Source organism: Tachyglossus aculeatus, chromosome 24 (assembly GCF_015852505.1).
Source record: "Tachyglossus aculeatus isolate mTacAcu1 chromosome 24, mTacAcu1.pri, whole genome shotgun sequence".
NCBI lineage: Eukaryota > Metazoa > Chordata > Mammalia > Monotremata > Tachyglossidae > Tachyglossus > Tachyglossus aculeatus.
The window spans coordinates 11,987,595-12,003,671 of record NC_052089.1 but is presented as its reverse complement, the minus strand read 5'-3'; the positions used below and the strand labels follow the sequence as shown (position 1 = coordinate 12,003,671).

The 16,077-nt window shown below is 43.9% G+C and overlaps 1 protein-coding gene across 2 annotated transcripts in view; it reads left to right on the top strand.

Moving 5' to 3' along the window:
- Positions 1-321: 321 nt before the first annotated feature.
- The window catches only part of COL8A1 (collagen type VIII alpha 1 chain), a 131,223-nt gene continuing 115,467 nt past the window's right edge, over positions 322-16,077 (top strand). For both annotated transcript variants that reach the window (XM_038766373.1, XM_038766371.1), the window contains exon 1: positions 322-457. The gene's annotated coding sequence lies outside the window, so the exon portion shown is untranslated. The remainder of the gene's footprint in view (positions 458-16,077) is intronic.

The window sequence follows — 16,077 nt, the reverse complement described above, 5'->3', positions numbered from 1 at the left end:
GTGTGTGCACTTCTGTCGTGCAGCTGCTCTCTGTCCCTTCCCTTTTCTACCAGATTTATTTGTTTCCCTGCATGTTGTTTACAAGAGGCTTGAAAGTCCTCCAACGGGTCTTAATAGTTCTAATAGTAGTGTGCTTCCATAGCAAAGAATGGATTTAGGACTAAAATGAAATCAATTCAATCCCCTTTTTCCTCTCATAGTTAAGGGACTCCCTCTCTTTCTCTTTATCTCTCTCCCCTCCTTCTCTAGTTTTCCATCCCCGGAGAATAAAGTGTACAGTTCCTTGAGAACGGATTGCCTGTCTCCTTTCCTGCCCACCTACTATGAAGAGTAGCTCCTCCCACCTGCCCATAAAAGCCAAGTGCATGTTACTAGCAGCTGATCAGAGCCCTTTCTCAGCCCTCTCTCTACTGTTGGGAGCCACTGATCTTCTCTCCTAGAATCACACATGCTCAAGGTAAGAAAAACTTCTTCAGTCATTTGACTATCCAGGCTTTTGCTGGGGGAAATACAGAAGCTCTATGCCACCTTTTTGCTGCCTTGCAGCTGCTTTTGGTGGGGAAGTTACAGAAGCCTGGTCATGTAGTTTAAAAACAAACTTATGTGGGAACAGTGAAATAAAACTACTAAAACTAATCTGACCATGGCACAACAGCAGCCACAGAGCTGTGAGATAAGAGTTTTAGTCAGCCCCCCCGCAAACTACCTCTTCCTTCTTAATAGTGTTACTCATATGAAAATGTGCATTGTTAAGGAATTTTACTTTTCATTGTAAAAATTGGTGATGTCAATGGAAGTGGGTAGAACCCCTGTTGCATTCTTGAATACGTATTTTAAAAGAACCCACATGCTTTCCTAAAATAGCACACTCCAAAAGTCCTGGTAACAATTCTGTGATGTTTTTCCAAACTCCCAAGACAATTTCTATTAGCCCTCTCTGAAAAAAAAAAAAAGCATCTTTCCTGGTTTCAGAGCTTGGAAAAAGTGATGTGAATTGCTGCCCTTTACAGAGTGATAATAATCAGGTGGCTGGTAGGAAAAACAAATCTAATTTCCCAAGCTGGGACAGGAGTGTTTTTTTAGGAATATCTTGAGAATTTCATTCCAAAATGAAAATCCCACTGAAATAAAGTTGCCATAAGAAGAAGTACTTTAATCTATATATGTGAGTCTGTGTTTGTTTACGTGTATGTACATCATATACTTTTTAATACCTCTCAAGGCAACTTTATGTAGTCTTTAGGGATTTTTTTCCTGCTGTTTGAGATATGATATAGCCTGTATTTGCAAGATGAAATTGGAAAAGATCAAATATTAGGGATTTGAGAGTTCTGTCCTTGTTCTCCCCTTTCCCCACACTCCCACTTCTCCCCTTTCCCCACACTCCTACCTATCCATCCTCACTTTCCCTTACTGAGTGGACCATCTTTACTGAGATCCTTCTTTCTGGCTTCTGCTTCTCATACCATGAGTCAGGTGTTCTAGCACAAGGATACCGATTTAGAGAGATACTGTCATACCATCCTGAAATCTGAAAAACCTATCTAATGTCTGAAAAGCGGAAATGAAGTTTACCTGTGCTCCCATTCTGGTAAAAACACAATCTAAAATTAGTTCATCAGGAAAAAGTGGATGTCTCCCCTACCCACCAGATCCAGCCAAAGAAATATGCTGGGAAATGGTGTTCCTTGTGTCCAAAAGCCATATATTTTTTCAAGACTTTACTGAACCTACCACCTATGTACACTCTGTGTTGTTTTTTTGCTGGTTTTTGTAACCTGCACCCCAGTCTGTGCCATGTGCTTTGATAGCATCTCATGAGGGGAAGGAAATCTCTTTAAATGCTTGCTCGGTTGATTGTACTAAGGCCCATTGAGGAGATCAAGTATTGTTGCTGTTAAGAAAACTAAAGCATTAGTTCAGGCAAAGCACTTAAAAAAGGGAAAGGGCACAATCCATTTTTAAAAGAAATGTGCTGTGTAAAATTCTTCCTTCTTCCAGTATGATGGTCAGTGACCTTAAAAGGACAGGTGTCAATCATTATATTATGAACTCAAATGTAAACTAATTTTAGATGTTACTGCCCACTTAAAATAAAATGTGAATAGAGGCATAAGGAAGAGTCCTTTAAGAAATTCCGTTTCAGAAAATCCAATGTCACACATGCAAAGTTCTCCTTTTTTGAAAAAAAAAAAAATCTTCTTGGGAAAATTGTTGCAGAGGGAGGGGTTTCCAGGAAGAATATGATGTAAAATTCAAATTTGCCAAGAAAATCTGTGTTCTCAACATGTTGAAATACCTTTAAACAAATTGTACAGGGAAGGCTACTTTCTTTACATTTGCAAGTACCTAACAAAGGGAATAGTGCCAGTGAATAGGATGAAAGTAACAATATGTCCCAGGTAAATATTTCAAAATGCTAGTTGTTAAGACAGGTTTGCATCACTGAGGTAATGATATATTGCTCTGGACTCCTGAGTAATGAGCTTTTCTAGAAGAAAAGGCAACCCCAAATTTGAACCAGAATCCGATAAATATTCTCAGCTAAAGAATGTGTTTAAGGGATTCACATGTACTCTTTGGCCACTATTTTATCAGGTTAGTGATTTAAACAAGGCTTTTTTTCTGGGCCAGACAGGTAAAATAGCTCATCTCCACTTCTGGTAAATTTAAAGTTTCACAACAATTTTTTTACAGCACACAAAATGATCTATGTTGTGCTGGGCCACCCTGGATAAACTGTTCCTTTCAGGCAAAGTTGGCATTTTTTTTTGTCCTTAATAATAAACCCAATCACCTTGCAAATTGCCTTCCATTTCATCTGAATAACACACAGTTCAGCCTTCCTGCCAACATGTGTATCCCATAAATTGTTTTTCATGACGGTGTGAATCATTCACCCCACAGTGAGCTGAAACCTTTGCTGAAAAATAAAAATCTTAAATAAGCATGAATGAGCACTAAGCCTCCTATACTAATAATATAATAATGATGGTATTTGTTAAGTACTTACTATGTGTCAAGCACCGTTCTAGTCGGGTTGGACACAGCCTGTGTCCCACACAGGGCTCACAGTCTTAATCCCCATTTTCAGCTGAGGTAACCGAGGCACAGAGAGGTTAAGTGACTTGCCCAAGGTCACACAGACAAGTGGAGGAGTCAGGACTAGAACCCAGGTCCTTATTCCTCCCAGGTCCATGCTCTATCCACTAGGCCATGCTACCCATGAAGGCATGGGTTCTAATCCTGGCTCTTCCACTTGTGTGCTGGATGATCTTGGGCTTGTCACTTAACTTCTCTGTGCCTCAGTTTCCTCATCTGTAAAATGAGGTAGAAATACCTGTTCTCCCTCCTATTTAGCCTGAGCCCCCTGTAGGACAGGGACTATGTCCAACCTAATTAGTTTCTACCCAAGTGGCATATAGTAAGTGCTTAACAAATGTCACTATTATTATTATTTTCATTATTCTTAGGTCTAGCAGGTTTCAAACCTTTTTGTAGCAAAAAGTTTGCACCAACTTTTTATCCCCGGTGCCACCTGGGGATAACTTTCCAGATCTTTAGGTTTTGCCCAAATATTTCCCTCCTGCCTGCAGTACCAGGACACACTTGAAAGTAATACTAATAATGAATAATTATGGTATTTGTTAAGCACTTACTATGCACCAGGCACTGTACTAAACGCTGGGGTGGATACAAGGAAATTGGGTTGGACACAGTCCCTGTCCCACATGGGGCTCACCGTCTCAGTCCCCATTTTACAGATGAGGTAACAGAGGCACAGAGAAGTGACTTGCCCAAAGTCTCACAGGAGACAAGTGGCGGAGCCGGGATTAGAACCCAAGACCTTCTGACCCCCAGGCCCATGATCTGTGCCTGTCTTCATCCTTCTGGTCTTCCCTCACAACTAGGGAAGAGAGAGTGGAGGAAGGAAGAGCAGAGAAGCGTAGTGAAAAAATCATTTCCCTCTGGAATTTTGAGCCTCTTCTCTGGTGTGTGAACTGGAGCCCTCTTCACCGCAAGCTTCCCAGGGGAAATAAACAGCCACTCACTTGCTCATTCCAAAATGCTAGACAAACTAGAAGAGCAAGCTAGGAGAATCCTGCAGTTACCAATGCCACTTCCAGGAATAATGTCACTTTTCTGGAGACATCTAAGGTGAAAAGTGGGAAGGAATGAAATAGGGTTCAGTATCAGGGGACAGTGCTGCTCTCCAGTGCCCGGAGAGCTGGCTGAGCAATTCCAGGGAGCTCTTTGTGCCAGGTAGTATTGCCCAGCCCGCAAGCAGAGGGTACTGGAGAAAATGGAGCCAACCAAGGTTGGAATGTCTAATTGTGGGGCCCCCTGAGCCACAAAGCTGTAAAGTAGCTTGAAAATGCAGAGTCTTAAGTGAAGGAAACAAGAAAGGGAATCAGAGATGAATAGGTCTGGAAAGGACCTCAGGGTCATCTAATCCAGCCACCTGCATCAGTGCCAGATTGAAGGAAATTCTCTAAAGCAGCCAGGGTTTTCTAACTTGGACTTCCAGACCTCCAGGGAGGAAAAGACTAGCCATTCCTAGGGATTTGTCTGTTTAACTTATTATACCCGCTTCAACATTTGGGACTATCACTCTTTGTCTTCCCTGGAATAACATGGCCATCCAAACCACCCCTTAACCACAAACCAGTCAGAGCTGAGAGCTTTCACTGCCTCCCCTCCAAGTTTTCTCTCCATTAACCTGGGACATCCCAACTCTTTCAATTCTTCTCACAGAGTGTGTTTTGAAGATCGATCAGTGATTTTTATTGAGTGCTTACGGTGTTTAGGAGAGCTTAGTATAGTGTTCTGCACATAGTAAAAACTCAATAAATACCATTGATTGAGAGACTATTACAACAGTAAAAGTAGTGATCCTTGCTGCTCTCTGTGGACTGCAGATTCTCCCTCTAGTAAATCAAAATTGACTCTATTTTGCTTTGCATTTTTATAAACATTTTTTTTGGGTGGTTTAAAGGAAAGCAGAATTTAAAATGTCCAGGTGTCCTTTTCTTCCTGTTTTGATAGTTTTTGTTGTTTTTTTTTTCTTTTCCAACAAAAGCTTTCCGAGCTCCTGGATTCAGACAGTTCTTTACTAATTCAGGAGTCTAGAAAGCTGGTTGAAGACTATGCCCATCCTGATCACACACCCCTTGAGTGTCAATAAGTGATGATAAAGGAGATTTCTGAAAGTCTGGTTTGACCTCTTCGGTCATAGAAAGACAAGGAAGGTGAGGGCACTCGGCTCTGAAACCTCTAGGACGAGCTCTAAGACTAAGGCTTCGGAAAACAGAAGGCCCACCGTGGGAATGAAATAATAATAATGACATTAAACATTGGGTTTGACACAGTCCTTGTCCCTCAAGGGGCTCACAGTCTTAATCCCCATTTTGCAGATGAGGTAACTGAGGTACAAAGAAGTTAAGCGACTTGCTCAAGGCCACACAGCAGACACCTGGCAGAGCTGGGTTTAGAATCCGTGACTTTCTGACTCTTAGGCCTGTGCTCTATCCACTATGCCATGCATGTCCTTGTTCCTTCTACACCAAAGACTTACTAAATTTGAAATTTGGATGCACTTGGATCTGTAATCTTTGGACATTTGCTATTCACCCCAACTCCACAGCACTTATATACATATCTTTACTTTATATATTATAAATTATTCATATTAATGTCAGTCTCCCTCTAGACTGTAAACTCTTTGTGGGCAGGGAACTTCTGCTAATTCTGTTGTATCATTCTCTCCCAAGAGCTTAGTACGGTGCTCTGCACATAGTAAGCACTCAATAAATATCATTGATTGGCCTGTCATTATCATTGAAATAAATATCATTTCAATCATTGAAAAGAGTCTGCGCCTGGGAGTTCGAGGACCTGGGTTCTAATCCCAGATCCACCCCTTACTGCTGTGTGAGCTTGGACAAGCTACTTCACTTTTCTGGACCTCAGTTACCTCCTCTGTAAAATGGGGATTAAGACTATGAGCCCCACATGGGTATGGACCAGGTCCAACCTGATTAGACTGTCCCTGTGCCAGCTCTTAGTATAGTACTTGGCACATAGTAAGAATGCCAACTTGTACTTCCCAAGCGCTTAGTACAGTGCTCTGCACACAGTAAGCACTCAATAAATACGATTGAATGAATGAATTTAATAAATACCATTAACAAAAAACCTCCCCATTGTTTCAGGACTACATCAGCAACAAAAAAAACTTTTTGATAAATGCTATTTGCCTCCAGAAATGATCATCTACTTGTACCATCTTCTGTAATCTGCCCCAGCTGATTGGCATCTTTGTGACAAATCCCTATAAAAGGCCAGTGGGTCTCAGGGGTCTGGTCTTCAACCATGAAGGTAGGACAGCACTTAATACAGTGCTCTGCATACAGTAAGCGCTCAATAAATACGATTGATTGATATAAGAAGTGCTCAGAATATGGCTCAATGGGGCACTGGGTCTTAGGTCAGTACAGGACCAATTTTTCTCATATGAACAGTGTTATAAATTGTCAGTCAATGGTACTGTAATCTCCCCAGCCCTTAGTAATAGCCCTTGGAGAAGCAGCATGGCTTAGTGGAAAGAGCCCGGGCTTGGGAGCCAGAGGTTGTGGGTTCTTATCCCGGCTCCACCACTTATCAGCTGTGTGACTTTGGGCAAGTCACTTCACTTCTCTGTGCCTCAGTTTCCTCATCTGGAAAATGGGGATAAAGACTGTGAGCTCCCCGTTGGACAACCTGATTACCTTGTATCTACCTCAGCACTTAGAACAGTGCTTGGTACATAGTAAGCGCTTAACAAATACCATCATTATAATAGTAATGGCATTTATTAAGTGTTATTATTATTAGTACTGTGATCTGCACACAGTAGGTGTTCAATAAATATAATTGGTTTATTGAATGCTTACTGTGTGCAGAGCACTGTACTAAGCACTTGGGAAGGTACAATACAACAGAGTCGGTAGTCACATTCCCTGCCCACAACAAGCTTACAATCCAAAATGATCCCAAATTACCCAGGATTGTTTACTCAAATAGAGATGAGTAAAGTGGCTATGCTAATGTACTTGTATTGAGTCAGAGCAGTTCCACAATAGGATAGCAGACTCTTTTACTTCCTTACGGGTAAGATGAGCATGTCAATTCTCCCTGGTTACCTTGCCTGTTGATCAGCTAACCTACTTTCCTTCCCCAAACCTTTCCCACTCTGTCCTCCCTAAACGTTCCTCCTGTTCTCCCTCTGTCATGGCTTTTGAAATTGTTTCCCCATTTCACCCCTACCCCCATAACCAGTGTCATAAAGGAGGCTGGCATTGTAAAGTCAAAACTGATGTGTTGTAAAGCTGGAACAGGCTGTAAATTTTAAAACATTGTAAATACCTTTCATTGTAACTCAAAACTTCACTGCTGCTTATGTGTTCATGGTGTTCATGGTGTTTAGATGTTCTCCTTATTTTCAGATTGTGCACCCTGGGGCAGATGTCTTGCCCAGTTTTCCCTAGAAAGCTTCAGAATGGCTTCTGGGCAGTGCTGCTGTGTGTGGTGTATAAATGAGTACATAATTTTATAACTATAAGTTTATATGCATTTTATATGTAGCTTTTATTTATTGTAAATAATGTAAAACCATCGCTGAGGGACATATTTTCAATTTTTATTAAAAGCTGTCCACAGCCAGCTTTTTTGGGCCTGGCCTAGTTTTGTTCGGGCTTGAAGGCTGTTGGGCTGTGAAAACATGTTCACCTGAGGCAATGATCTCATTTCCAGTATAACCCTGTTAACTACTTGCGTAGAGTCAGGCATGTATGTAGAAAGTGTTACTGGTTGCTGCAATTGCCCTTTTCTGGTTGTGAACCAGGATGGGAGATCAGCAGGCTAAGAGAGGTAGTTTGATTCCCCAGAAACATTGGTCTGAGAATAGAGTAGCCTCTGATGAGCCTTCAGAATTCAAGGCACTCCTTAATTGATTCCTCCCTGCAACTCCCTCGTATTTTTATTTAAATGTTCAATCCTTGCAAATGTCTTATTTTAAAGTTTAACAAGTAATGACATATATTAAGTGCTTAATGCAGTGCTCTGTACACAGGGCCCTGGGCACAGTTTCACCACTAGCCTCATGATCTAAGTTTCTTTGGTGTATGATCTTACCCTGGCCTCTGGAGAGGAGTCGGCAACTGAACTGATTTTGCTTGAAATTCCCTGATCCCTACCTCCTATGCACCATTTGGGAAGGGGAATCTGGGAGAGCGGTGCTCTGACATCTCCAGCCTCCTGAAGCCATTTTGTGTGCAACCCGCTACCGCCAGTCATACACACATACACACACTCTCCCCTCCACAGAAGAGTCCTGTGAATCGAGAACATGCAATGTTTGGTAGGGATTCTTTGAGGCTGGGTGTTCAAGATTAAAATACTGGGCATAAAGTTGTCTAGGATCATTCAGGGAACAGACCAGCTGGAAACTGGACTGCCTGATTAAAAAAAAACAAAACAAAAAAACGATGAAAGCCCCTCCTTTATTTCAGAGATTGAATTGAGGAAACTCTGTACTGCTGTTTGGTGTCTCCATCAAAAACTTCCTCCCTCTCTCTTTGGCTTTTAACAGCCTTGGCCTATCCTCTCTCACCCCCACCCTCCTGCCGCGGTTTACTGCTGGTTGAGCTCTGACCGTTGTCTTATCACTCCCCAGTCAAAGACATATGGGTTCCTGCCATCCCTACAGGAAAAATAGGCCTGGCTCTCTTCAGCTTTCTTAAAAGCTTACTGAGTAAATAAAGAAAAAGGTACTTTTTAACCTCCCACCAAAGGAAGCCCAGTCATTGTTTCCTTTTGTCTGAAATGGAACATTCGGATATCTGAAATCACGCTAGTGTCCATTCAGTTTTTTATGTCACTCGTATCACATTTGCTAAGAAGGAGCATCACTTTGTTTTGAAATGAGCAAGTCTACGCAGGCATTCCTTTTGAAATGGCCTCTTGTGTACAGCGGTCGGCTATGTGTATGGATTTGGGTTTTAAATGTCCGTATTAGCCAGGGGGCTGAGAAGAGATGCAAATTTGTTATTAATCAAAAGGAAACCAGGAACCTATGGGGCTCCTAGCCCCCCACCCCATCCGTCAGGCCGGAGGGTTGGGGCAGAAGCATGCAGGCCCAAGGGAGGGGAAGTGTTCCCGGCAGCTCCCGGAGAAATGACCGTCTGGCCAGGCGGGCGTCTGTCAGGTCCCCCCGCCGGCTCATCCCAGCAGCTGTGCTCTTGGAAGCCGAGGTCGACGAGCCCCATCGCCAGAGCCTCACGTACTCCTTGTGCTGCCGGAAAGTGCCTGCAGACTTGTGTGTAGTCTGCGTTGCCACCGAGCTTCAAGGGAACTGACCCCCAACCATACAGAGTTCAACAGGAGGACACTGTGTCTCTGACAAAGTGGAGAAACACCCACCCAAGCAGCTGGCGAGGGCTTCCGCACCTTCAGGATGTTCAGGGGATGACATTACATTTGCTCATCCCTCTGTCATGCAGCCTATTCTCTGCAGACCATCGTTTTCAATTTCAGAAGCGTTTGGTAGCAGCTGGATTCATTCATTCATTCAGTCGTATTTACTAAGTGCTTACTGTGTGCAGAGCACTGTACTAAGCGCTTGGGGAGTACAAGTTAGCAACATATAGAGATGGACCCTACCCAACAATGGGCTCATAGTCTAGAAGGGAGAGACAGACAACAAAACAAAACATGTGGACAGGTGCCAAGTCATCAGAATAAATAGAAATTAAGCTATATGCACTTCATTAACAAAATAAATAGAATAGTAAATATGCACAGTAAAATAGGGTAATAAATCTGTACAAACATATATACAGGTGCTGTGGGGAGGGGAAGGAGGTAGGGCGGGAGGATGGGGAGGAGGAGAGGAAAAGGGGGCTGAGTCTGGGAAGGCCTCCTGGAGGGGGTGAGCTCTCAGTAGGGCTTTGAAGGGAGGAAGAGAGCTAGCGTGGCTGATGTGTGGAGGGAGGGCATTCCAGGCCAGGGGGAGGACATGGGCCGGGGGTCGATGGTGGGACAGGTGAGAAGGAGGTACAGTGAGGAGGTTAGCGTCAGATGAGCGGAGGGTGCGGGCTGGGCTGGAGAAGGAGAAAAGGGAGGTGAGGTAGGAGGGGGCGAGGTGATTAATGGAGAGCCTTGAAGCCGAGAGTGAGGAGTTTTTGCTTGATGCATAGGTTGACTGGCAGCCATTGGAGATTTTTGAGGAGGGGAGTAACATGCCCAGAGTGTTTTTACACTAAGTTTTATTCCTAGAGGCCTAAATTAGGAATTCCTTTTTTTTTTTACTTAAAAACGCAACAATGTGACGTACTACTATGGTGCATTTCTGCCACTGGTTAAGAGGAAGCTTTGGCTGAAAGCTTTAACCTTTTCCAAGCAAATTCTTGGTAAAGGTTTACCCAGGACCCCAAATGACCTGTCTAGTGGTTTTACGCTTTTCCTCCTTATTAGGAACTCCCCCTGTGGGGTGAGCATACAGTGTCCCCCGTCCTGCCAGAACAAGCATGGATGGGGTGTTGCGGGGCATGGGGGGAGCTGGGGAGAGAGTCAAAATCTGCATGTCAACTCCTTCTGACCTGAGCTGGGAGGTGACACTGTAACCCTACTGCAAAGTGTGGAGGTCAAAGCATGAGAGGGCCAGACCTCTGTTTATGATATTTGTTTTCCTGAGTAGAGATAATCAGGACTGAGGCTTTATGCAGTCATGAGAGTACTAGAAAACTGCAAAAAACAAACTTCAGACATTGTAGTGTCCTTTCCCAAGCGCTTAATGCAGCGTTCTCCACACAGTAGATTGTTTGTGCGGTGCATGTTACTGCCTTGCTGATGGACAAATCATGCAGATTTTGACTCTGTCTCCAGCTCTTCCCATGCCCCACAACACCCCAACCACTCTTGTTCCGGCAAGGCAGGGGATCCCAACCACTCTTGTTCTGGCAGGGCAGGGGACCCTGTTTGCTCACCCCACAGGGGGAGTTCCTAATAAGGAGGCAAAGAGTAAAACCACTAGACACTGGTCATTTGGGGTCCTGGGTAGACCTTTACCAAGAATATGCCTGGAAAAGGTTAAAACTGTCAGCCAAAGCTTCCTCTTAACCAGTGGCAGAAATGCATCATAGTAGCACTTCACATTGTTGCGTTTTTAAAGTAAAAAAAAAATTCCTAATTTAGGCCTCTAGGAATAAATCTCCTGAGCATTAATGGTTCCAAAAATGTCAAGGCTTGTCGATGTATTTTTGAAAGAAAACTAAAGCAATCTTAGCGAATGTTCTTTCCAAGGCCAGGGCCAGCCAAGACAGAGTCTAAAGGTTCATTTCAGTAATAAACACGCTCTGGCAGCCAGGTCAGCTAGGGGAGCGTGATAAAGGAGGCCAGGGATCCAGCTACCAAAATGAAAGGCTCCATACCCTCTCCTGACGAGTGATGAGACTAACCAACTCCCCCATAGCCAGGACAGGAGGTGGGAATTGAGCCCCGCCCGAAAAAGAATCCTTCAAGAAATGGGCTGCCAAATGTGTTCCCCTGCATTTTTGCTCACTCTGGGGAGTTAGCAGTCGCCTAGCTTCAGGCTGGAGCCTGCAGCCCTTGGGATGAGTGTTTCCTGTGTGCAGCCATGTGGAGCTTGACTTGTTAGAACTTGAGAAGTTGGCATCGATCAGAACCCCTTGAGCGAACTATCAATTGTATTTATTGTGTGCAGAGCACTGTACTGAGCACTTGGGAGAGTACAACACAACAGAGTAGGTAGACATGTTCCCAAAAGAATAATAATAATAATGGAATTTATTAAGTGCTTACCAAGTGCAAAGCACTGTTCTAAGCACTGGGGAGGTTACAAAGTGATCCGGTTGTCCCACGGGCAACTCACAGTCTTAATCCCCATTTTACAGATGAGGGAACTGAGGCCCAGTGAAGTGACTTGCCCAAAGTCACACACCTGACAATTGGTGCAGAGATCAAGCAGGTAAGCTCGGTGGTTTGGCTGGCCCAGATGGGAGGAGCTCGTTGCCATTCATTCATTCAATCGTATTTATTGAGCGCTTACTGTGTGCAGAGCACTGTACTAAGTGCTTGGGAAGTCCAAGTTGGTAACATATAGAGACGGTCCCTACCCAACAGTGGGCTCACAGTCTAGAAGAGTGGGCTCACAGTCTAGTTGCCATGTATAACTGAGATGGATCAGTCCTCTTGCTGCTATTGATGGCCAAGGTTATTCCGGTGTCAGGAAGCAGGGTGGTGTGGTGGTTAGTGCTGGAGATTGGGAGTCCACTGGTCTACGCAGTTCTGTCTTTGATTTTCTGTGAGATCTGGAGCATTTCTCCGATGACATCTATGTCCTTTTTGCTTGCCTATAAATGGAGTCAGTTACAGTAGATAGTTGTGGGCTTAAGGAGTCCCTTGCTTTGGAACTAAACTGCCAATAATAATTTTGTCTGAAACAATCAGGGGACATTTAGTGCTTGCATTGTAGCATGGCCTAGTGGACAAAGCACAAGCCTGGGACACGGGGGACCTGGGTTCTAATATCAGCTCTGCCACTTGACTGCTTTGTGACCTTGGGCAAAAGATTTCTCTGTGCCTTGGTTCCTCAATTATAAAATGGGGATTCAAAACCTGTTCTCCCTCCTACTTAGATCCTGAGCCCCCTGTGGGACAGGAAGTGTATCCAATATGATTTATCTTGCATGTACTCCAGTGCTTAGAATTGTCCTTGACAGTCTGTAATGTACGCTTGTTTCGGGCAGGGAATATGTCACTCTCTCCACCCACACAGCACATTTACACGTGTGGTTGCTTCCCCTATCTGCATTGTATTGATTGTCTCCCCTGCTAGACTGTAAACTCCTTGAAGGCAGGGATTATATCTACTTACTCTATTGTTCTCTCCCAAGTGATCTTCAACAATAATAATAATTGTAATATTTAAGTGCTTACCATATGCCAGGCACTGTACTAAGAGCTGGGGTGAATACAGGCAAATTGGATTAGATACAGTTCCTGTCCCATTTGGGGATCACCATCTCAATGATCCAGTCCCAGAGAAGTGAAGTGACTTGCCCAAGCCACACAGCAGACGCACGCTGCCTCACAGCAGACAAGTGGCAGAGCCAGGATTAGAACCCGTGACCTTCAGATTCCCAGGCCCATGCTCTATCCACTACTTTATGCTGTTTAGGTACTCAAGGAATATCACTGACTGATCATAAACATTACTTAAATATTCATGGTCACTGTGTCCCAGGACCTTGTTTTTCATGATCCTGACTTGCCACTTGACGTTAACTATTTCACATAGGTGACTTCGGTGCAGTTGCGCTACCAGTTGAAATGGGAACTCCAGCCCAGTAAAAAACCCCAAAAAACCCATACCTCAGATTTCAAGGTTCTATAATAATAAAATGATGGCATTTGTTAAGCGCTTACTATGTGCCAAGCACTGTTCTAAGCGCTGAGGGGGGGCGGATACAAGGTAATCAGGTTGTCCCACATGGGGCTCACAGTTTTCATCCCCATTTTACAGATGAGGTAACTGAGGCACAGAGAAGTTAAGTGACTTGCCCAAAGTCACACAGCTGACAAGTGGCAGAGCCAGAAACCATGACTTCTGACTCCCAAGCCCGTGCTATTTCCACTGAGCCACGCTGCTTCCCTAGGCAGGAAGCATAGACAGACTGAATCCAAGTGGCTTAGTTAATCACTTCCAGGTTGAGGTACCTCGGCCCAGATTTGATTCAAATCCGGTGCCCTTCAGCCACCAAAATCTAGAATTCTCCCCACCCCATCAGCCTAAAATACTCCCTCAAAAGGGGGTTATAGAGCCACTGGGGGGGGATGTCCAAACATGGCCTAACCTGGCCAGGTTCAGCTTCATGCCAGCCCAGCCAGAGTCAGTGTGTGCTGACTGAAGAGGGTTAGCGAGAGTATCCAGCTCCTCTCCCCACATTCCTAATGTAGAGTCCATTCAGAGCAAAGGCATCAGGGAGTCAGTCCACTAGGGCCCATGGTGGAGGTGCGACTTGCATAAGAAACATTTGACTGGATTCCGAATCTGTCTGGGTGGCCTATTAAGTCTACCAATCCCTAATAGAAGGGATTGAACATAGTGCTGTGTCTCCTATGACTGACATCTGCCAGACGTGTGATGTAATCTGGCTCCCACCACCCATCTCCAACCCTTGAGGGCAGTTTGCTCTCCAGCCGAGCCAAGCACTCTGTCTCTGCCAGAGTGGCATCTCTGTCCGTCCCACCCCTGGTCACTCCAGAGGAAAGTTCCACCTCCCTCTTCCCTCAGGTCACTCCCTGGTCATAGGATTGGGTAACTTTGTAACATCAAATGTGAAGAAAATTGATAAGGAGAGCCAATATAAGCAGCATGTTTATCTGACCATCTTCAGAGATTTTTACCTGTGCAAAATGGGCCAATTACTTGGAACCACCCACTAAACCTTGGGACAAAGTAGCACTCTCTTAATCAATCAATGGTATTTACTGAGCTCTTACTCTTTGTAGAGGCTGTACTAAGGTTGTCCTTTAGCATTCTTCTTCAGTGCAAATACTCTTCCGCCTCTTTATCAAGTTTCACTATTTTCTTATCACTGGAGTCTACTGGTTTTAAAGCCCTTCCCAAAACGATGGCTCTTCATTTTTCTTTTCTGTGCTTTCTCCAAATTAAGCTTCCCCCAGTTTTATTTTAAATTCAGTTGTTTTACCGGAGTGAGTTGGTGTGTCTCTTGAGATTTGGAAGGTATGTGCAAACCACTGAAGCAGCTTGGTCTAATGCATAGAGCACGGACCTGGCAGTTAGAAGGATCTGGGTTCTAATTCCAGCTCTCCCACTTGTCTACTGTGTGTCCTTGGGCAAGTCACTTAACTTTTCTGGGCCTCCATTACCTCATCTGTAAAATGGTGATTAAGATTGTGAACCCCATGTGGGACATGGACTGTGTTCAATCTGATTACCTTGTATCTACCCCAGCATTTAATGCAGTGCCTGGCACATAATAAGTGCTTAGCAAATACCATTTAAAAATAAAACCATCATAGAGACCCTGGTTTTCCTGAAGTTGTGCTGAGTGAGGTTCTGAACCAGTGGGTAATTTCAGTCGCTGAGGATTCTTTACAGGATTATTGCTAAAAACTAGGCAAAGACTAGGTACTTTAACTGACAGTCCTGACTCACAGAGAAGCAAGTGGTTTACAATGACTGTCTGCAGAAACTGCTGACTGGTTCTAAGATGATTTTCACTTAAATTTTTTTAATAAGCATAAGAGTGGGTAGTTATGTGACTGCCAAAAAGTAAAAGCTATGTAGACACTAAAAGGAAAAAAATATCATTCCTCCCTAGGGTTATTTGCGAGAGTTTGTGAGCACCTCAAGTTTCAACCAAAAAGCCTTACCTAGTGACCTGGTTGTTTGGCACTTTCCAGTGTAGAATGTGACAGCTCTGTGGATAATTATACCAGCAACAAATATTCTGGTGATTATACATGAGAGAGAGAGAGAGAGAGAGAGAGAGAGAGAGGGAGAGGTAATCAGAAGGATATATTTTATATGCCAATTTTTTCTGCTCCACCTCAGAATATAATTGTAATGATGGTAGTATTTGTTAAGAACCTCTTATATGTTAATACTATTCTAGTTGTAGGATAATCAGATTAGCAACAGTCCTAATCTCACATGGGACTTTCAATCAGAGGAAGAAAAGGTATTTTACCGATGAAGAGACCGAGGCAGAGAAATTGTGACAAGCCCAAGATCACATAGCAGACAAATGGCAACCCAGCTTCTTCTCCTGCATGCCTTCTGGACTCTGAGTGAGAAAGCTGGTTAGGGTCTTTCTTCCAGTTAATGTCCTTTTTAATGCTTTCCACAGAGGGTAGTTTGGGAGGTACCTTGTCTGGGGAACTGACTTTAAGGGACCTATGGGACTAATTTACCTGTGTTTGCCACTTGAAGATGAGTCATTAGCCATTGCTGGGTAGGGAACGTCTCTATATGTTGCCGACTTGTACTTC